Genomic DNA, 23,244 nt, shown 5'->3' with positions numbered 1-23,244 from the left:
ACTGTTCCAGAGGCCCTGGGGCTTGCCCTTGCTCAGCTGTTTGGTGGCCCTGGGGCTGACTGCCAGACAGTTGTTCCAAGGACCGCTCCAGCAGCCCCAAGGCCACCTTCATTCTGGCAGCCCCAGGACAGGCCCCCGCCGCTCCAGCGCTGCCCCACAAGAAGTCCCAGAGGTCCCAGAAAGCCACAGAATCCATGAACTCTGTGAGCTCCATGACAGTATTGTGTCTTTAGTGCAGGGGTTGGCAACCTATGGCACGCGAGCCAATTTTTAATGGCATGCTGCTGCCTGCCTGGGTCCCACTCAGCCCGCTGCTGAACCCCAGCAGCGGGCTGAGCCAGACCCCGGCAGGCAGCAGTGTGCCATTAAAAATCCTGCCCGACCCAGCCCGCTCTTCTCCGCCTACCGCTCTCTCTGGCAGGGGCAGGGGGCAGAAGCAAGCTTGGTTCTGCCAGCTGCTGCTGTATGGCAGGCTTCGCAGGCAGCCAAGCTTCCCCCTCCCCCGCCTCTTCCGCCAGCGTGCTGCATCGAGTCCCGCCTCCTCTCCCTCCCTGCCGCCAATGGCCCTTGCGAGGGAGGGAGGAAGAGCAGCCCCAGCGCCCTCGCTGCTCAGACTGGTAAGGAGGCGGAGAAGAGGCCAGGGGAAGGAGGGTAGGAGCGGGGCGTATCCCTCCAGCCCCCTTCCATGAGCCGCTCATGGGGCATGAGGCTGGGAGCACCCCCCTGATCCCAGCCCACCCCCCCCAGCCCTCTGCCCTGACCCCTGTACCCCCTTGCACCCCAGCTCCCTGCATCCTCCCCACAACCCCATCCCTGACTCCTGCACCCCCACACATGCCCCCAGCCCTCTGCCCTGACTCTTGCACCCTCCACACGTACCCAGTCCCCCCCCACACCCCTGCCCTGACTCCTGCACTCCCCACACACACCCAGCCCCCCACATCCCCTGTCCTGACTCCTGCACTCCTCACACATACCCAGCCCCCCCCACACCCCATGCCCTGACTCTTGCACCCCCCACATCCCCACCCCCTCACCCTGAGCACCAGGTTGGCAGCGGGCTGAGCGGGGCTGGCAGCTGGGACCCCAGCTGGCAAGGGGCCAGCAGCTGGAACCCCAGACCAGCAGTGGGCTGAGCACTCGGCCTGCTGCTGGTCTGGGGTGCTGACCCCGCTCAGCCCGCTGCCAGCCTGGGGTTCTGGCTGCCGGCCCCTTGCCAGCCGAGGTTCCAGCCGCAGACCCCGCTCAGTCCGCTGCCGGCCTAGGTGAATGGAACCCCAGGCTGGCAGCGGGCTGAGCCAGTCGGCAGCTTAAGATCAGCATTTTAATTTAATTTTAAATGAAATATTTCATATAAGATTACAAAAACTGTAAGTAAGGCAACGAAATGCATTAGATTATCTTTTGTTTTAGCTTGTGAATTTTCCCTATGCTAAAAGGGAGTTTTATTCCTGTTTTTGTAACTTTGAAGCTGAGCCTAGAGGGGAAGCCTCTGTGTTTTAAATCTTTTTATTACCCTGTAAAAGTACCTTCCATCCTGATTTTTCAGGTGTGATTTTTTTACTTTTTTTTTATAATAAAGTTCTTCTTTTAAGAACCTGATTGATTTTAGTGTCCTAAAGATAAAGGGTCTGGTTTGTACTTACATTAAAGGCAATTGGTTTGTATATTATTCTCAAGCCTCCCCAGGAAAGGGGGTGAAAGGTCTTGGGGGAATAGGGACTCCAAGTGACCCTTTTCCTGAATTTTTGTCTAAATCACTTGGTGGTTACAGCAATACTGTTCAAGGACAAGGAAAGGATTTGTGCCTTGGGGGAGTTTTTAACCTAAGCTGGTAGAAATAAGCTTAGGGGGTCTTTCATGAAGGTCCCCACATCTGTACACCAGATTTTTGAGTGGGGAGGGAACCCTGACAAACATACATCCAGTTTGGAGTTTCTGCCCTGCTTTTTGACAGTCTGCCCTGAGGTTGCCACTTATGGCCGTTAGCTACTCCAGACAGTGAGACAAAGGCTATTAAAGCATTCATTATTTCATAATTGTTTCTCTGATATCATGTGTAAATTTGTATATTAGGAATCCCCAACTAACATTTAGGTGGGATCACTTATTTTTGAACCTTACATGTAGGTCCTAGCCAACAAGTTTTATTCAGACATTGACAGGAAGCATTCATAGATCTTTTTGTTCTTGGTAGTCTTCACTCTTATAACTGCACTGTGTTGGTTTAACCTCTGACTGATCAAGCTTCACACATCACTCTATCAGAAGCCATCATATAATGACATTTTCTATCTAGAAAGACAAATTAATAAAGATGACCTGGATTAAAAAATGCGAGCTACACAAATCTAAAATGTTCCCCTGGTGAATTTTACACTTGACTGAAAATTATCTAATGACAATTGCTGCCTGTGCAATTCCAAACCCTGTCTTTGGTTCCTGCTTAAGTAACTCTTTATGAAGCATAAAATAATAGATTAGCAGTGAAGCAGGGAATTAAACCAAAGTATCATTTCCAGTAACAGGACAGGCACTGGCTTTTTTTTCCCTAAGGACTGACCTTTACTCCAGTAATGAGAAAGTGATTAATTTACAAAAACACTTACCTAGTCCCACGCTGCAATATAAAATGCACAGCATCTATCCATGGAAAGATGAGGCAGTGAAAAGTGTTTTATTAATTTTAACTATTATTCTATTCATTTCATTGTAACTGTTATCAGTTAGAAAGAACAACATTTTGAACGGTGTGCAGGAATTCAAAAGCATTTGGAATCCTTGTAGCCTGGGGAGAAAACACTCTTCTAATTGCAGGGACTGGATATTACTTTTTCTTTACCTGCTTGCCCCTGGGGGTCAGAGCATTTTAGCAGAGACCCAAAGTACAGGCAATAGATGGAATTTTCTACTACTCTCAGGTGAAAGATTAAACTTTTCTGAGGCTCAGTGCTATAAAAATCAAATAATTAGCCTGGAGCTTGCTTTCATTTTGAAACTCCCCTGTGTGCCTCCTGAGGATGTCATCAGAACACAAAGAAGACAGAGAGGTTTCACAGCTTTTTATTTTCTCAGCTAGGGGACCTGCTCTAATCACGGTGCCACAAGCTAGAGCTGTTTTCTTTTTAATACTTATTTGATAAGGCCTTCAAACTTGTCCCTGTTTGCTCTTGCTTTTGTGTGATATGGAAAACAATGAGCTGTATTATCCTGTTCATGGTACATGTTTGGTAGGATATGGTGATTCTTGTAGACCAATGGTAGGGGTAGGGTTTATAGACATCCTAAAGAGAGAACATGATTGCTGCTGGAACAGTTGTTCCCATGGTTTTCAACAAGCACAGCAAGCACCATCTCTGTTCGCCTGCCTGTTGATACAATTCTCAATGAATTGGCTAACCTTATCCACCTGGTACCCAAAATGTTATGTCTTTTGATCTAAATACATGTACAGATGTCCTGTTCAAATGAACAGTATAATAGATACCAGTGGATAAATTGCTCTTTATGGCATTGCAGTCCAACTGCAGCTGCTAAAATCAAATAGATATTCCATTTGTTCTTCCTTTCAGCAGAAAACATCAGAGCAGAATACAGTCAAGCACTTTTATATGCTCTTGTCCATTTCCACTGATTGGAGGACTGTACGGTATATCTTTGGCCTTAGAAGCCTCTCAAGCTCCAAAAGGCTGCATATCTTGGCTCTGCAGTAGGTCAGTTTCTTCACAGAAAGATTGGTGCACTCTGGATGAGCTACATCAACACATATCTTTGTTGTGGCAAGTTGCAGAGTTGGTGATCAGCTCCTTTCGTCTGTCTGCCACTCCCTGTTATTAGACTCCCCACTATCCCCCTCTGCAGGAGGGAAGAGCAAGACCTATTAAAACTTTGTGGTTGCAGAAATGTCCGTCTGCTTTTGTAATGGAGGTGTTGGAATAACAACTTCAGGATCAATCAATGGACCAAAATAAAACCAAGGCTTGGTCCACACTGGGGCGGGATCGATCTAGGCAATGCAACTTCAGCTACGAGAAGAGCGTAGCTGAAGTCGACGTTTCCTAGATCGAACTAAGTTTATTTACTGTGGGTCCACGCGGCGCAGGCAATCTCCCCCATCGACAGCACTTCCTCCTCTCGGCGAGCAGGAGTTCCGATGAGACACGATAAATCGATCCCAGAAGATCGATCTCTACCCGCCGAATCAGGCGGGTAGTGTGGACCTAGCCCAAGTAGAACTTTGGGGGCTGAGGAAAAACAGTGGGAAACTGACTCACTAAGTATTATTGTCTGCCACCGTTTCTAAATATACCATATACAATAGAGCTGGTTCACATGAAGTTGTCCATAGTGTACTTTTCTTTTCACCTATCCTAATTTGGGCAGCTTTGCTTATTGTTTCTCTCTCACTAGTTTTTGTCATTACTTATCTGTGGTTGTTTGGAGGCATTATGCTCTGAAAATAGTTAGGCTTGAGCCTATTCTCCTCTTTTCTGGTTTGTTGTTCCACAGTCTCCTGGTATATTTAGCCACAGATTGTAACAACAGGTATTTATTAGACAGAACAACTACAAGCTACAAAGAAAACAATTTGGCTTCCATTTTTGTTTCCAAAGATGAGCAGAGACATATCTGGTGGCCAAACATCACAGCTGTGAGTACAACACTACTCAGAGGAGCCCTAAGCCAAGAAGGCCTTCTTCCCAGCTCTCAAGAGCTTTGTCTCAGGCATTATTGCTTGGAGGATGTCAGATTGTTGAATTTGCTCGTCACAGACTTCTGAATTATTTTTGTCTAAGAAGGGAGGCACATGCCACCTTCAGCTGGGGAAAAAAAACATTCTTCTTTGAGTGTTGGTCCCTATAGGTATTTACTGTGGGCGGGCATGTGCTCTGTGCATCCAAGATCAGAAACTCTTCAACGGAAGTGTCAGTTGGTCTGTAGCTGTGCCCTTTACCTGCTGATGCTCCTAATCCAGGGCATAAGGGATGGAGCAGACGGGCCACCTCTCCAGTTCCTTTCTGCCACGAGTGGTCTGGGATGGAAACACGAGTCCGTAGCATTCCTTTCAAACTTTGATTCTGTATATAAATTGTAAATGGGATTGGGGAATTTCCTCCACTCTTGTTCCCTCACAGTTCAGGCACCTAGTTTGCTCAGGACTCCAGGCTCCAAACCCTGCCTGCCCTATAGACACGCACAAGAGCCGCTTGTACTTCCTTGGGAATTACACATTTCTTTGCTGTGTGAGATCAGCTGTTCTTCCCCCCTTTTATCAGACTGTTTCAGCACTTCACACTCCACAGGCACCTAATAGAGCTCTCTATGAGGCTCCTTTTGAATTCAGGACCCTCCCACTCCTTGTTTCTTCAACCTTAGTCTTGGGGTAGTGCTCCTCTAGAACCGACACTTTGCATCTCAGAATCCTCCAATAAACCCAATGACTTTGTGCCCTGGAACTGGTGTGTGCAGAGCTCATGAAGGGATACAGGCTGGCACATACAGTACTGAGAGCTTCCAACATTCCAAAACCACTCATAAAGGGGGCAGGACTGACCCCTTCATTGTGCAAGGATAGGACAGAGTGTTTGCCTTCTGCACAGGCAGTATCACAGTGCACCAAGCCCCCCATGTCCAAGCTTGCACTCTTCCAAAGAATCCAACCAGCTCTCCTCCCACTAGACCTTTCTACACCCTTCTTGAGGACCTGGTGATTTACACTGCTAGAGGGCTTTCCCTCAACCCTCCCACTTCCCTGGTTCTTGTCATGAAGACAGCAAGCAGCAAAAGACCAGAAGTCCGAAGCACAGACAATGCAATGTTTATTGGGGTTAGTTTCCAAGCAAGTATATTCCGAAGCCCTTCACACCAGTCAGGCTTATCTCTATAGGCCGATAGAATTTGTTCCCGAGTGTTCCCTTCCCAGTTTGGACACTGCAGAGCATTTACCCCGGGTCCCCTTTCCCAGCTCTGACACCCGCAGAGCCTTTATCCCATGTCCCCCTTCCCAGCTCTGATGCTGCAGAGCATTGCCTGTGTCCTCATTCTCATTTCCCATTCCCTATTCCCCATTCCCAATTCTCCAATTTCCACCTCCTCTTTCTTAGCAGGCCTAAATATACCTGCAATGCATGCACACAGTCCCACCCCTTACAACTTAGGGTCATGTTCTATTTTGGGTCTGCGGTCTTCATCCCACCCCTTTTGTACCCCATGGGAGTGGTAAGGAGCGAGGTTGTCCTGCTTGGTCTTTTAGTGTTTTATATCTCCCCCGCCCAAGCCCCTTTGCCCCTTCCAACTGGTTGCTTGACTTTGCCATGAGATAGGGGTTGCTAAGTGTGCTCTTGAGTAACAATTTAACTGTTTTCATTGTACTAACAAATCCAGCTGACTAGGCAGAAGCAACATCACAGTGTCTTTTCCCCTTGTTTACACATTTTAGTATAAGAGTATCAAAAAGTCAAACCCAAAATTCTATGCCAGGCTAACAAACAGACCTATATACTAACACTCTACCCCTTTATTTTATTTTCTTCTGGGACATTCCTCCCCAGGTAAAGCATAGGACATATGGTGGCACATTTCCTGAAAGGGCCAGGTATCAAGATGGAATGTGTCGATGCTCCATCAGTCCCACTGCCCCCTATGCAGTATGATGCCCTGCACCTTCCCTCATACGGACATACTGCACGTATATTCCAATGAGTGTGTCAGACTCCCCATAGTAATGGGCCCAAGAAGTTTGGGTCTGGGTTATCTGTTACACTGTGGTGGAGGGCCAATTACATTACTTATATGTGACAATTAGTGGTTATACCTTGTGGGTCTGTGCCCCCCTTAACCACCGTAGTATACATTGCAAAATGAGCATACTTAACAATCGGCCAATAGCCACAGTAATCCACAGTAATATTGTCAGCCCTGACCATCATAATATAATCCAGCATCCGGGTCACCACCAGAAACACTACTTCTTCTCTTGACAGGATTAAGATCCTTTTAACACCATTCTGGAGAATATATTTTAAATGTGTCCAATTGTTGGCAGTTGCATTGAGCTGCTCCTTCAAGTTTTGCATGCTTTTGTCTATATCATGAGTCCATTGAATGTTCACAGAGAAATGGGGTATTGTCCAAACCAGCTCAACCATGTGGTATGGAATCAGGTAGTATGCACTGGTTCAATTGTTCACAGCAATGAGTTCCACAGATCCATTCGTGCACCAAAGTCCCAATGGCAGCGTGTCAATGTGCCAGATGCTGGTGCACTTGTACTCCCAAGTGTCATATTGCAGAACTGTGTGCACTCCCAGCAGAACACTCCATACATAATACATTACACTCAATCGTCCACTCCTGGCAACAGGCCACTGGGTCTGCTCCTCCGTGGCCATCGGAGAGGGACACTTCCAAATATTTTCTCTGGACAAGTACTTAACTGAATTATTGTCCAATTTACACCATTCCATCTTCCCCATCTATCCCCCAGTGGTTCCCAGTGTTTCTCAGCAAGCCCTTCCCTGTCTCATTATTCCTATAGGACTTATGGGGACCACCTTAGTTGCCATCGCATTCCAAGTTACCACAGTAACTATTACACAGGTGTTAGCCCCCCAGTTGGGCATTTTGTATTCCCATGCACACTTCCCCTCAGGTTAGCCTTCTGAAGCTATTCCCCACCCACGTCACAAGGTTCACCGTCCATTGCATTAACTGCAGGTTCACCTCTGCTGCCCTTTTCCACCCTGTTGCAATTGCAGACAGCTGTGCCAGTAGCTTATTGATTTGCTTCTGCAATTTTATATTATGGCTTATCAGTTACTTTAGTTACTCAATGGTCCCCCAGATTTCATACACCCAACCCTGTGTTTTCTGCTGCCCACAAATCCCTTTTCCAGCGATGATTCCATATGTGTCCCCTCATCCACCAATTAAATTGTTGCTTCAGCCCTCTTATGTACGTACTGCAGTTGGGATGTACCCGGTCCACCCACCATTCTCTGGGAGGTACTCCCCAGGTTATGGACTGGAAAGACACATTGAAAAGCGCTGGTTGCACCCGCTCCCACAGTGGCTCCAACACATTTGCCCGTCAAGAAGTATTTCTGGCGCCAGACTGCGGCCAGCTTAGATCAGGATTCTTCCAGCTTGACATCCATATTACCTGTAGGGCTACATTAACAGCAACAATTGTGATTAGCAGCAATGATTGTTCCATCCCAGGCCAGGGAATCCTTGGGTTCCCCTTTGTAGCTCCACCTGTAATATGCATGCAACAATTTATACGTCCTCCTTCTTAACCCCCATTTTGTGCCTTTTTATCGATTTCCCAGCTTGGGTAGACCATGCTTCCCAGGCAGGTCATACCACTTGTTGACCTTTGCTGCTATTTGTGTTAACCCTCCTTGTACAATATCCACCAAAATAACAGTAATAACAAGACAAACAACACAAAACATACAACACAATCTTTGTGGTTTCAGTGGATACATAGTGTTCTGGGTTGCTCTTCCACTGCACCAGCTTGCCTAGAGAGTGTCTGAAAAACAAAAGAAACATTTCTTAGCTTCCTGGGTGGGGACAGATTATTGCTTAAAAATACCCCTTTCCTTTTACAAATTTTGCTGACTGCAGGAAAAACAGAAGAATTACCTCCATACTTTCCTTGTTTTGCTCTATAGAAGTGGTTCCCAAACTGAGCTTTGAGGTGGCTCTGAGTAAACAAACTATGACAGTTTGATTACTCAGAGCCACCTCAAAGCTCAGTATTTCTGAAATTGCTTTTTTGTACATTCCACCCCTGCCTTTGCTTCAGAGGTACACTGTCTTTTAACTTTTTGTTCCCCTCCTGCTATTCATTACCAAAAAAATGATCCAGAATCTCTCCCCCTTCTCCCAGTTCTGGCTGCCCAAGCCAGGGCCACATTCTCTGGTCCCTATTTAAAAAGATATTAAACTCTATTAAAAAAACATGGAAGGTACCCAAAGGATTAAATGCTAAATACCAAAGCCATGTCTGGCACAAGGGTCTGTCAGTGTTGCAACTTTGAATGAGAGATTCAAATGGAGTTTTAGTGCCACTGTTTTTTGCTTTATTTTAAAAAACAAAACAAAACCAATTTATCTTAAATCTACAAACAGGATTTTACAAACCATGAGTGTTGGTTTAGGTCCTTATAACCTTACATAATTACACACACGCTCAAATTCTCTTTTGCCTAACTTGTACTGCTTTCATTATTTTTACACAACTGTACCCAAATTACATTCCCATCTTGTATAATTGGAGGCAGTCAAGTTAAGTTCCAATAGAAATCCCTTACATTTCTTTAGTGATTTTGATTAAATCATATTTACAAACCACTCCTGTGGGGAAAGGGCCCATTTTCCTTCAGAATAGCTATAAAGGCTTCTGAAGACAAAACCATAGTGGTGGTAGTAGCCACCTGACCCCCCCCCCTTGTATAATTTGTTTAACTACCAGGGCTCCACCCAATGTGACTGCACCCAGTTGCACAAATAATTACATTTACATAACTGTAAATTACATTACATACATTTATCATCAAACCAAAAACTTCCTTCTTATAACACCACAACTGTTACTCTTTAACATTTTCACAACCGTTACCTTTTAACATTTCCACAACTCCCAACTGTTTACTTCCCTCCATATTCCCCCCAAACTCTGTAGTATTAATTTCTGCAAACAACTGCCTTTTATCCTGTGCTGTCTTTACCTCGGGACTGTTAAAAAAGTCAGTAACAAACTTTTATCTCCATGGTCATCCCTGGATCTTTTACTCTAAAAATTTCAATGGAATCCAGCAGACTTCCCTCATGCTTTGTCCAAACAAACTTTTCATGTAAATATCCAAAGCACCCTCCATTAAAACTTCAGAAAAACCAAAAGTGTCAGAGAGAAGGGTGGGGTGGAAAGCAATCAATTAACCCTGTGAAGTTAGTTTAAAGTACAAGCTAACGGCTAAAACAGTTAGGAACCCTTTCACCTAGATTTTTATCCTGGCTCTGGGAGAAGAGTGGGGGTTGTTCCTCACTCCTGCAAACCCTGAATTTGTTCCCCCGGTGTCTGTTGCTTTTGTTTGCAGCCCAAGTGAATTATAAGAGTGCCCTTCTCCATTGCAGTTAACTGCTTCAAAGCACCTCCATGGGTTAACCCGCTCACTCTCAACTTTTTCACTTTGAAACTTTTTTTCCCCTTCACTCCCCCATGACCCAGTCACAACTCCTGTCTCTTAAGGTGGTCTGTTATCTCTGCTTCTGACTCCAAACCCTATAGTGCCAAATTAACTTTAACCACCCCTAACTCTAATTTACAATCCTCCCGTTGCATTTGCTGGAGTGGCACCAAACCTGAAAGATTACTGGCAGCCTCCCATAATGCTGTCTTTATTTCAAACCTCTTACAAGTGGACTTAAGTGCCTCCTTTCCCTGGAAAGCATCCTGACCTCCTTCCGCTACCCATTTACCAAGGAGGGTGAGCTCCTCAGCCAGTCCCCATCTTTCTGGATCCCCTAACACCATCCCCATTTCCTTCTTAATCTCATCTCAGGTTGAACCCCGTACCTGGAATGGGCCCTGAATCTTCCATATCCACTTATCCAAAAAGACCATTACCCCAGCTTGCAAGGACCCGCAACTACCATCATGAGAGCCCGCCATACCCCCTCCAAGCAGCTGTGCAGACTGTTGGGGAGGGGCACTTACCTGGCTGCTACTTACCTGTCCAGTGTGATGCATCCGAGTCACGGCACCAAGATGTTAGAGGTCTTCCCTCAACCCTCCCGCTTCCCTGGTTCTTGTCACACAGACAGCAAGCAGCAAAAGACCAGAAGTCCGAAGCACAGGCAATGTGATGTTTATAGGGGTTAGTTTCCAAGTAAACGTATTCCAAAGCCCTTCACCCCAGTCAGGCTTATCTCTATATGCCCATAGAGTTCCATTCCCAGTTCTGACACCGCAGAGCATTAACCCCATGTCCCCCTTCCCAGCTCTGACGCTGCAGAGCATTTACCCCATGTCCCTCTTCCCAACTCTGATGCCACTGAGTGTTGCCTGTGTCCCCATTCTCATTTCCCATTCCCTATTTCCACCTCCTCCTTCTTAGCAGGCCCAAATATACCTGCAATGCATGCCCACAGTCCCACCCTTTACAATTTAGGGTCATGTTCTGTTTTGGATCTGGGGTCTTCATCGCACCCCTTTTGTACCCCATGGGAGTGGTAAGGAGTGAGGTTGTGCTGCTTGGATTTTTAGTGTTTTATATCTCCTCTCCCCCTTGTTTCTCCTCCCCTCTCTTCCCCGTTCCCCCGCAAACCCCTTTGCCCTTCTCAACTGCTCTTGAGTAGCACTTTAACTGCTCTTATCTGTTCCCATTGTACTAACAAATCCAGCTGACTAGGCAGAACCAACATGACAGTGTCTTTTCCCCTTATTTTCACATTTTAGTATAAGAGTATCAAAAAGTCAAACCCAAAATTCTATCCCAGGCTAACATACTAACATACACCAATCCCAAGTTGCCAATCCTCTTGAACTATTTCTATCAAAAGTAATCATCACAGCATTAGCAGCCATTCACTGGTCCCAAGTACTAGCCATGACTTTGATGCTCTAACACCATCCAGGTGCTCTTTGCTGGTATATGCCTCTGGCCAGGCTGCTGCAAGACAGATAGTACCGTAGGCTGTGTCTGTAGAATCAGAGGGCTCCTACTCAATTGATGAAAGGGGGTGGTAATGATGGTTCCTCTGACAGCCAGAAAACAAGACAGCAGTCTAGACAAGGCTCCAAGAGCCTCTCAGGTGCCACTACAGCCCTATGACCCCTATTATGGGGCAAGGGACCAATGGTATCTTGCATAGGACTCATCACTGTACTTTTATGAACCTACCTACTGGACACAATGGGGTCCATGATATCTATACTTTCAGGCCCCAGACTATGAGGACCCCAGACAGCCATTTCCACACAGATCGCCTCCAAGAAATGAGCCTCAGACCCTGTCAGAGCACATTGCTGAGCATCTGCTGACAGTGTCTGTTGATGAGGTAGTAGCATCAGCTCTCTCTCTCCCCAACCCCGGATAATTATAGACAATACCAGGACTTCCTGAGGAGTATCACAGAAACACTCCATATCCCTCTGGAGGAGATTCAGGATCCTACTCATAAACTACTGAATATTCTTCACTCTATAGCTCCTTCCAAGGTGATGCTCCTATCAATGAGGCCACAATGGAGCCTGCTAAAGCTATTTGATTCACACCAGCCACCTGTGTCCCGACCCCAAAGAGGACTGAGAGGCAGGGCCGGCTCCAGGCACCAGCTTACCAAGCAGGTGCTTGGGGCGGCCACTTCAGAGAGGGGCAGCACGTCCAGCTGTTCAGTGGCAATTCGGCGGACGGTCCCTCACTCCTGCTCGAAGCGAAGGATCTCCTGCCGAATTGCCGCCGCAGATCGCGATCGTGGATTTTTTGTTTGTTTGTTTTTTGTTTGGCTGCTTGGGGCGGCCCAAACCCTGGAGCCGGCCCTGCTGAGAGGTGGGGTGGGGTGAGGATTTCTGAATTCTTGCTGAACTTAGATGGGTTTATGGTTCCCTATAGAGTCGGAGCCTTATAGTAACCAAATAAATTGATATTTTGTATGTTGACCCCAATCCCTGTACCATGTTGGATACAGACTTTTGTTTCACCAGTACTGAGCAGATAGGTCAGCTATTGACCTAAGGTCTGGAATGCTACCAGCTGTGGAGATCCCCAGACTGTTTGCTGACAGCATTCTGAAATGTTTGAAAGGACTGAGATGCTGCCATTTCTCAAGCTTTGAGTCTAGGTGATGCATTCTACATACTATGGTCATACTATAAAGACTGAGAAATCATCTCTGAGAGAAGATCAGAGGAGATTGTGTTTTGAAGTACAGAAAATGTTATGCTGAAACTTTATATTTGAATGTTTGTAACAAACAAAAAGGGGGAAGTCTGCATGAGGAACACAGATTTACTGTCTACGAGCTTTGTTTAACAAAATTTCATAGTATTCCAAATACTATTTACAATATTTTATACTATTTACAATGTGTTCAGTGTGCATTAAATGTTTGTTTTACTAAGAATGTGTATGGTATTCTTTCTTTGGAATTGACTGAGGATGACAATTAACTTCCATTTATCAGAGTTTTACATACAATAGCCCTAAGGTTTAACTCAGTATAATGATTTCTGAAAAGTCCTGAAGAGACTGAGCTCTGGCCTGTGCTTCACCAAAGAGTTAAACAGAGGAACAGGAAGAAGGGGAATGTAAAGTTATAAAGAACATAGCCTGAGCAGCCCCGCCCACCTGATGTTACACCAAGAACAGATTCAAGGATCCCAGAGTAGCCCTCCTATTGCTTACTTCCAGGTTTCCAAGATGTTGATCTATTCATCTGTTCCTTCAAGGTGAAAGGAGTGGGTCCGGCCTAGTAGAATTGTCAGGGTTTGCCAAGGATCTCCCTATGCCCTTCAGGAAACTGCCCAGAACATACTAGATCTGTTCCCCCCTGGAAGGACATGGATATAATCTCCACTGAAAGAACTGACACACAGGTAGTATTTTTCCAAAACAGTGTTTTCTTTATTTAATGTAACCAATCTTTCCTATACAATTCATTGAAACCTAAATTAAAATATAACCCCCTTAGCACAGGTATACAAGCTAAAGTACCCAATACTGTAATGTTATACAGTTGAATTATGTTCCGCACTTGGTGATCAGTCATATGCAAGATACTAACAGTAATCTTAATAAACTCTGCACATGATAAATAGTAACATAAACATACATGCCACAGACACTCATCTTTATTATCCCGAGCATACACATTCATTAACCCTATTTCTATTCTATATACTATATTATAGCTAGCATGTTTATGCTCCATAGTCTTCTTTCCTTCTATTCTGTCTAAGCAGAGGCACTGACTAAGCAGAGGTGGTCCGGGCCTGGAGCTCCCACAAAATCTCCCCAGCTCTCCCATCCACCGCAATCAGCTGTTCAGCAACATGCAGGAAGCACTGGGGAGGGGGAGCAGCGGGGACAGGAAAGGGGGGGGTGAAGCAGGGGTGGGAAGAGGCGGGACAGGGGCTTGGAGGAAGGGGTGAAGTGGGGGTTGAGCACCCCCCAGGAACTGGGAAAATCAGCACCTCTGTCCTTTTCTGCTCTGTCCCAGCAGCACAGCCGCTTCTTCTGATTCCTTTGCTCTTTTAGGTTTCTTCTGATCTTCTTCTGCTCCTGACTTGACTGACTTTTGCTTGTTAACTCTCTTGCCTTATATACAGTTTTTAGCCTGTTCTGATTGGCTTGTTTTTCCAACCTATCATTAGCACACCTATCCTCCAACCACCTTTAAATCCTCTCTGATGACCAATCAGAACTGTGAAGTCTGTCAATCAAAGCTGTTACACAACAAGTCTTAGGCTTGGTCTACACTACCCCCCTAATTTGAACTAAGGTACGCAACTTCAGCTACGTGAATAACGTAGCTGAAGTCGAAGTACCTTAGTTCGAACTTACCTTGGTCCACACTGGGCAGGCAGGCTCCCCCGTCGACTCCGCGGTACTCCTCTCGCCGAGCTGGAGTACCGCAGTCGACGGCAAGCACTTCCGGGTTCGACTTATCGCGTCCAGACTAGACGCGATAAGTCGAACCCAGAACTTCGATTTCCAGCCGTCGAACTAGCTGGTAAGTGTAGCCAAGGCCTTAGAATTATGGGTTGTTTACTATTATGGTCTGAGGACCCTCATCTTGTTTTGGACTGAGCATGCCCGACTGACCCCTCCCTGCAGTGTTGGAGTGACCTTTACTTAACCTCAGTCCACATTCTGTCTACCAATACATTAGCCATAGTCCAAACCGCTTGAAACTGCCAATTCATTGTCCTTGGCTGTGTGTCAATATTGTATGTACACTTAAATTACCAAACTTTTAACTTATAAACCATCACCTTATTTCTTTAGTATATGCTTAATTGTTAACTTATACACCTTAATGTTATAGTCTACTACTGCCAACCCATTTCTTACCAATTTAATTAATTTTATTTCAGTTTTTCCCCTATTTTCAGTTAATGGTGGCAAAGCAATGTTCTCAGTGCTGTGTTTAAGAAACAAAATAGCTCTTCCCAGGTCTACTATCGTACAATGGAGAAAGGGACGACCTGGCATCGCTCCATCTGCCAGCCTGGTTTCTGGATGGGCAAAGGACCTAGAGAATTCTTGCTCAGAGGAGGTTCAATCCATCCTTCTCAATAGAACAAAACTCTCCACAAGGAAGTGCTATGCCACCAAATGGAAGAGGTTCTCCTTGTGATGTCAGCAACATCAGTTACCTCCTGAGGAGCCCAGGATTCCTCTTGTACTGGAATAGTTTCTCTCTTTGAAATCATTGGGCCTATCCATCCAGATTCTATGAGTACAATTAGCAACTGTTGAGGCCTTTCATCCTCCAATTGAGAACGGCTCAGTTTTCACCCATTCCACAACAGTAAAGTTACTAAAAGTTGTTATCGGAACGTTCTCCCAGTATTGAAACCTGTGTCTGCTTGAGATTTGAAGTTGGTGCTATTTATACTTATGAATCTACAATTTGAGCTCTTGGCCTCTTGCGCTCTCTCACATTTATTGGTGTGGGAAGCCTTCCTAACTACTATCACCTTGGCCAGGACAGTGGGTAAACTCCGGATTCTCATGGTGGACCTGCTTTATACAATACATTTCACAGAGACAAGGTGTTCCTGAGCTAACACCCCAGGTTTATCCACAAGGTTCCTTCTAACTTCCACTTGAACCAAACAGTGCAGCTGCCCTAAGCAACCATTTGACAGGCAGGTACCTGTTAACCCTTTACAAATCCTTTCCTTGACCCAGCACTCATTTGTGTAAATATTAACATTTCTATTATAGAAACCTAGGAATTGCCACATTGAATCAGACCAGTTGCCCATCTAATCCAGTATTCTGTTGCTGGGGGGAGGAATAGCTCAGTGGTTTGAGCATTGGCCTGCTAAACTAAGGGTTGTGAGTTCAATCCTTGAGGGGACCACTTAGGGATCTGGGGAAAAAATCAGTACTTGGTCCTGCTAGTGAAAGCAGGGGGCTGGACTCAATGACCTTTCAGGGTCCCTTCTAATTCTTTTAAAAAAAAAAAAAAAAAAAAAAGTGGCCAGCAATATATAAGAACCTTGCAGTAGCAATATATGGGATGATTTTCCCTCTCTCCCCCCATTAGTTCTCATCTTGATGTCCAGTACTTAAAGATGGGCTTAATTCCTGTAACACAAGGTTTATAGTTGTTAACACTCCTTCCACAACATTTATTATGATTAATTATAATAATTCTGCATTTTCTTGATACCCATATAAATGTCCAATCCCTTTTTTGTATCCTTGTAAATTCTTGGCCTCAATGACTTCCTGTCATAATGAGTTCTATGGTTTTTATAAGTTTTGAATTTCCTACATTTAAATTTCATTCATAATCGCTTTGTTTGAGTGTGGTGAGACAGGGAGAACGGAAGGTCCCAATCTTCTTTTTCTATATCATTCATCATTTTATCATGTCCTGTCTTATTCATCGCCTTTCTAAGGTAAACAATTCCAGTCTTTTCAGTCTCTCTTCATCTGAGAGGTTTTCCAGGCCCTTCATCATTCGTGTCACCTTTCTCTGAACCACCTTTAGTTCTGCAATATTCTTTTTGAAATGGGGTGATAAGCACTGTGCACGGTATTCCAGATAAGGCCACACCATTAATTTATTTAAAGTCATGATAATATTCTCTGTATTATTCAACATTCTAGTCCTTATGAAACCTAAATCTTGTTTGCTTTCTTGACCATAGCCATAAACTGAGGACGGGTCTTCACTGAGCTGTCTATGATGCCCAGGTCCCTTCCCTATTTTATTTCCCCTTTGTAGAATAGAAAAAAATATTTTCAAGTCATTGATATTATTAGGCACAAATTTAGGGGCTGGTGGTGAGAGATCATTGAGTCAGGTTTCTGTGGGATGCTTATATAGTAGCTGTAAGCAAATTGTTAATCTCTTTTAATCCTATGGGTCCAACAGTGAGATCTTGCATTGTACTGCAGAACTGGGGGGGGAGGGGGAGCTGTCATTTTGGATTAGCTCTTGAGAAGAAATTTCCCCCACAGCAGTTTAAAATATTTTAAAACTTCATTCCAGTGGAAAACTTATGCAATAATAAAATGCAGGTTTTTCAATTATTCAAGGTTTAAAGCTGCTTGTAACAGGGTTCCCACCATGCCCCTCTGGATTCAGCCACTCTCCTCCATGAATCAGGGACACTTCAGTCTGGTGCAACACCCGTGTTCTTTATTTGTGAAAAGTTTCCAACTATATACAGGCTTTACACAGGCCTGGCCAGCAACAAACTGGATGGTTCCTACTCCAACTGAGCCTAACCTCTTAGTCTCCGCTCCCCTTCCTCTCACTTCCTTCCAGCCGTATAGCTCCTGCTTACGAGGCTGGCAGGTATGGTCAGTTACCAGGCAAACATAGGGCAGTTCACTCAGCCCCAATCAGGGAGAATGGATTGGGGCTGGGGTGGCAGGTGCTGGTTAAGGACTTCTCCAGCAGCACCCTGCCATACAGATGTTAGGTCTAAATCCAAAATGGCAGCCGTTCAGAATTATAGTGGATTTGGGATAATTTCACCCCACAAATAAAAACATAACAAAATTGCCACACTAACTTGTAAAGCTAACCTCAAATTACCTTCGTGTTATTCGACCAGCTCTATTCCAAACACAGCTCAAGCCTCTGCTCCTCACTTACAAAGCATTCCATGGCCTATCTGCATGTCTGCTCTCATTTCCTCTATAGCCCCTCTCATGCCCTACAGCCCACCAAGCTTTTCTGTTTCTTTTGATCCAGATGGTGGTCTGGATTAGAGGTCCATCAATTTACAACAGCTGAAAAGAAGCTCCATTGATTTACACTAGCTGAGAAGATGGCCCTGTGCACTCCAGAACTGACTCATCTTTGGGGAGCCCCTGGTGCATATGCTTACTGTGCCATCTCTCAAAGAATGCAGCATATGTTCCCCTCTCTGACTAGCCAGCTCTGCTGACCACTGCATCGGGCAAAGAACAAGGCTATGGTCCTGCCACTCCATTGCCCCTTTGGAGGACAGTTGTGCCCCAAGGAGCATTCAAGAAATAGTGAGGACATTAGGAGAGTACAGGGACCACAGCTGTGGCTGGTCCTTGTGGTGGGTCACAAGCAGGTTTGGCAGAGTTTGATTTTTTTAAAATAATTTTGATAGATAATGTCAATGTTTATTTTAAGCACTTTTTTGGTTTATTTAAATGTTTACAGTTGTGCAGAATTAGAATATCAGGATTAGAAGGGACCTCAGGAGATCATCTAGTCCAACCCCCTGCTCAAAGCAGGACCAATCCCCAGACAGATTTTACCCCAGTTCACTAAATGGCCCTGGCAAGGATTGAACTCACAACCCTGGGTTTAGCAGGCCAATGCTCAAACCACTGAGCTATCCCTCCCCCAAATTATGGGGCTTAAGCATTTTTTTTCAATTTTTATGCATTTAAAGTTTCATAGTTGCAGAAAATTAGGATGGACAGGGTCAGACAATAATGATTTAATGACTGTAGAAGATGAGATTAAAAGTGTTAAACTTTCTAATTGTCAAAACACAAATTGTCACTATCACATGTCAAAATATGCAAAGTAAACATCCTAAAATCAAATTCTAGTAAGTCTTTAAGCAGCATTTTTCTGACTTTGCCTGTATGTAAATTTTGATTATTATTTATTGACATATGCAGACAAAAATCTAATCCTTCCAAACCTAGGAAAGAAAACAATTAGATCTAACATTTTGTCTTTTCTCTTTCCTCAGTTTCATGTATTGTTACATTTGGTCCCTTATGCTTGGAATAGCCTCTCAATTATTGTATGTCAACCACCTTGAGATCTATATGCAGAATATCAGCCCATTCAGCAATGCCCACATGTGACCATGCCCACATCACTCTTAATAATAATGATAATTAACTTGTTGCCTGACAATGGCACCCTGAAGTCCCAGTCTAAGTTCCCCTAAGTGCTGCTCAGTTGTAAATTCTTCAGGACAAGAATTCTGGGGCTTTGCTTGTGGCGATATTCTACATGTTGTAAAATGTCAAGTGCAGCTGCAAGCACTAAATAAATAATACATTATCCTCATTGTGGGACTCACTGGAACAACTTGCTATTTTATCTAACCTTCCCACCATCTTCACACCGCCTCCCTGAATTCAATTTGTGAGTTCAGCAGGGAATGTAGTTACTGAACAATGACTGCTGCTCGAAGAGGCCAACATGGTGTGCTTGGAGAATAAACAGCCTTTTCACTTTCCTCCCTCTAAAACACCCTTGTAAATTTTCTTCAATTCTGAAGAAAAAAAAGACAGTGGTGTTCAAGAGAACTAAAACAGTGTGAGTCACAAGGAGCATTTATTCTCTGTAAGTGAGAAGGAAGGCAGGGGTTATTTTTTTGTCCCCTCCACCCCCGGTCAACTGTGGGGGTCCTAAACATTATTAGCACTGGCAAAGACCTAAGTGCCTGCTAAAAGTACGGTAGAAAGGATAATCCAGCCCTGTTTTACACACAAAAAGACATTAACATTTCAGAAGCAGAAGCATTGTATAACTGAGAACATGAAGTAAAAATAATTTCAAAGAGAAAGCTAGTATCAAACAGCTGGTATAGGGAGACAAGTGATTTTTAAGCATTTGTAAAGTCTGCCTTTTGTAACACTTTCTCCTCTTCCTCTAGGCGCAAAGTGAAATGTATGCTTTGTGTCTGTTTTCAGCATCTAACATATACTTATCCCTAAACTCAGAGTGGACATAGAGTCATTACTGAAGCTTTCTTTTGTAGAACATGTGATAGATGCCAATAAAACTAGACATTTCCTATCTGCAGTAATTGCATTTCTGATGCTAAGTATAGGAAATTTAAACAAACAACACCACCACCAAGTAACCCTCTGCTTTATTAACTTTCACTCATGGAATCCTAAACCCAGATATAGAGTTTTTTGTTTTTGTTTTCTGTGGACCTCTCCAGAAAATTGTGGGTGATATTCACTAATCCTGATGCAGGGAGGAGCAACTTATACTTCAGTGCTGCAGCAACCCTCTGTGCCCCAGAAAAGATTAATTCCACTGATATCCCTTGAGGTTACTGCACGGGGGAGGTTCCACTACACAAGAGCCTAGTTTATGGAGGCTGGTTATAGGATACACTGAATCAACACATCCCATGTTTATGCACTTTCTCAATGAGCACTGCCCACTACATTAGTCTCCCATTGTAGCTCTTCCATTCTCCCCTCCCAGCCATGAAATCATAGTGGCTGCTCTGATCTGCTGCAACATGCTTAATCCGACTCAGCAACAGATTAGGTGGAGGGAGGTTCTGTAGTAAAGTGGTTATCCAGAGTTTAACTGGGTTACTTAGAGTATTATGGGCTGGAGCTATGATCCACCCTTCTCTTATTTCCAGTTTAGTTAGTGGTTGTACCCTCCCCCATTCTGTTTGTATGTAGTCGAATAAAGCAGCACATTCCCAGCCTGCAATACTATAAGTGACGTGTGTTTCTGATGCACTGAGTGGACCCATGACAAAATTGGTGATGAGGAATGTGATAGAGTAAACTGTCACATGATGTGAGTGGAGGGAAACAGCTATCTCTAATTAGGCAGTCCTATTAGAAGCCCCTAAAAATGGGATGGGTCTGGGCCTATATATATCCGACCCAGCTCATCCAAAAGGATAAGGGTGAGGAAGCACTTTAGCAAATTGGGAGGATGAAAGAGTGCCTAGGGAAAAGAATCCTCTTGGGAAAGGCGAAGGTACAAACACCTGCTAGACAAAAAGCACTGGGGTTTGGGCAAAGCAGGCAAAGGCTGGGGGCTGCCTTCCCAAGAAAACTTGCTAAGATGTGAGAAAATGATGAGAAATGGGTCTAAAAGACTTGAGTATAAATGATAAGTTAAATTCTGATATGCCCTTTCTCACTAATACTGCATATTCTTTGGGCTTTGATTATTTTTTCCATTCCCCCTCCCCCACTTCATCCTGTGGAGGTCAGATCATCCTGATCCATCATGTGTAGCTCGACCACATTAGTACATTAATGATTGGCTACCAAACTCTCTGGGGCTGGTGAGGATGCACTGGTTCACAAGTGTAAACAGGGTCTAAATGAGCTCTTCCCTGACATCTAGTGACAAATGGGGGGGGGGAGACTTCAGAACCAGACCATATTTACATAGACACACTTATTCTGCCTAGGTGTTCAGCCGGCAGAACTGCTTTGCCAAAGGAATCAATGTTGGCTGATTTGGGGTTACAATTCACTTTAGTATTGAATGCTGGGGTAATGAAATGTTATCCTTATTATATGAGAAAAGAGAAACTGAACTATACTTAGTATATGCTGATTGACGGGGTCACCCTAGATTGAACCTCACTTGCTCAGTAGCAGGGTAGAAATGCCAAATTTCAGCAAAATATAGAGGGGGTGGAGACAGGTGTTCCTACCTGAAAGCATGGCTGTTGCTTAAATGCCATTTGGTCCTCCTTTTTCCAGTGTATAAGACAGAGCTGATAGGCCTCAGTTAAGAGTCCTTATTTCTGTTCAGTGATTACTAGAACTGAAATCACTAATGAGTAGGTGTAGGGACTAAGTCTTAGATGTTGTGGGGAGGATAGTGTTGTATGAAAGACACTGAAGGAGTAGCAGCTGAGATGTCTACCATTAAGCTCAGTTCTTAGTGACTTCAGCAGATAAGGGGTGGACCCTTAGGCCTGGTCTACACTAGGAGGTTATGTCGAATTTAGCAGCGTTAACTCGAATTAACCCTGCACCCATCCACACAACGAAGCTATTTATTTCGACATAGAGTTCTCTTTAAATCGATTTCTGTACTCCTCCCTGACGAGAGGAGTAGCGCTAAATTCGACATGGCCATGTCGAATTAGGGTAGGTGTGGATGGAATTCGACGCTAATAGCTCCAGGAACTATCCCACAGTGCACCACTCTGTTGACGCTCTGGACAGCAGTCCGAGCTCGGATGCTCTGACCAGCCACCAGCCACACAGGAAAAGCCCCGGGAAAATTTGAATTCCTTTTCCCGTCTGGCCAGTTTGAATCTCATTTCCTGTTTGGACATCGTGGTGAGCTCAGCAGCACTGGCAACGATGCAGAGCTCTCCAGCAGAGGTGACCATGCAATCGCAGAATAGAAAGAGGGCCCCAGCATGGACTGACTGGGAAGTCTTGGATCTGATCGCTGTGTGGGGCGATGAGTCTGTGCTTTCAGAGCTGCGATCGAAAAAACGCAATGCGAAGATCTACGAGAAGATCTCAAAAGCCATGACGGAGAGAGGATACAGCCAGGATGCAACGCAGTGCCGCGTGAAAATCAAGGCGCTGAGACAAGGGTACCAGAAGACCAAAGAGTCAAACGGACGCTCCGGATCCCAGCCCCAGATATGCCGTTTCTACGAGGCACTGCATTCCATTCTAGGTGCGGCCGCCACCACTACCCCACCACTGTCCATGGACTCTGATGATGGGGTATTGTCGATGGCCACTTCCTCGGAGATGTTCACGGACAGGGAAGATGAGGAAGGAGATGAGGAGGACGAGACAGCGCTTTCAACGCTGATTTCCCCGACAGGATCTCTTCATCACCCTCATGGAGATCCCCTACCAACCCTCCCAAGGCAGTAACCTGGACCGTGAATCAGAGGAAGGATTAGTAGGTAAGTGTTTTAAACATTTATTTTGAACAGAATAGGAATGGTATCTTAACAATGGGTTTTTCATGAGAGAGCTTCATGGAGATCTCCCAGGAGGATTTCTGCTCTATCCCTGGACATATTGACAGAATTTTCCAGTAGCTGCACTGGCAAGGACTAAAAACTAAATTATTTATTTTTTTAGGCGCTTTAGTTTTTGAATTAGGGGAATGTTAGTATTGGGACTGATTGCCTGTTCCTTTACATAACTGTAACCGGCGGTTTACAGCCACGCGGTGAAGGCGGGACAGGGGCAGTATGCAGGGATCTTTCCCGGGGACAGCCGCGATGGGGGTGGGACAGGGGCAGAGTTCATGCTGGTCAGATTGCCGGCAGCAGGAACTGGCCAA

At 44.9% G+C, this 23,244-nt stretch overlaps 1 long non-coding RNA gene across 1 annotated transcript; it reads right to left on the bottom strand.

The window, feature by feature from the left end:
* Positions 1-5,794: 5,794 nt before the first annotated feature.
* LOC122173166 (uncharacterized) lies at positions 5,795-9,997 on the bottom strand. The gene is made up of 3 exons (XR_006173669.2): positions 9,738-9,997; positions 8,459-8,536; positions 5,795-8,161 (listed from the first exon to the last, which is right to left on the bottom strand). It is a non-coding gene; the product is annotated as an uncharacterized LOC122173166 (long non-coding RNA).
* Between the last annotated feature and the right edge of the window lie 13,247 nt (positions 9,998-23,244).

This window comes from Chrysemys picta, chromosome 3 (genome assembly GCF_011386835.1).
Source record: "Chrysemys picta bellii isolate R12L10 chromosome 3, ASM1138683v2, whole genome shotgun sequence".
In the NCBI taxonomy this organism is placed as follows: Eukaryota; Metazoa; Chordata; order Testudines; family Emydidae; genus Chrysemys; species Chrysemys picta.
This window is presented reverse-complemented; position numbering and strand designations above follow the sequence as displayed.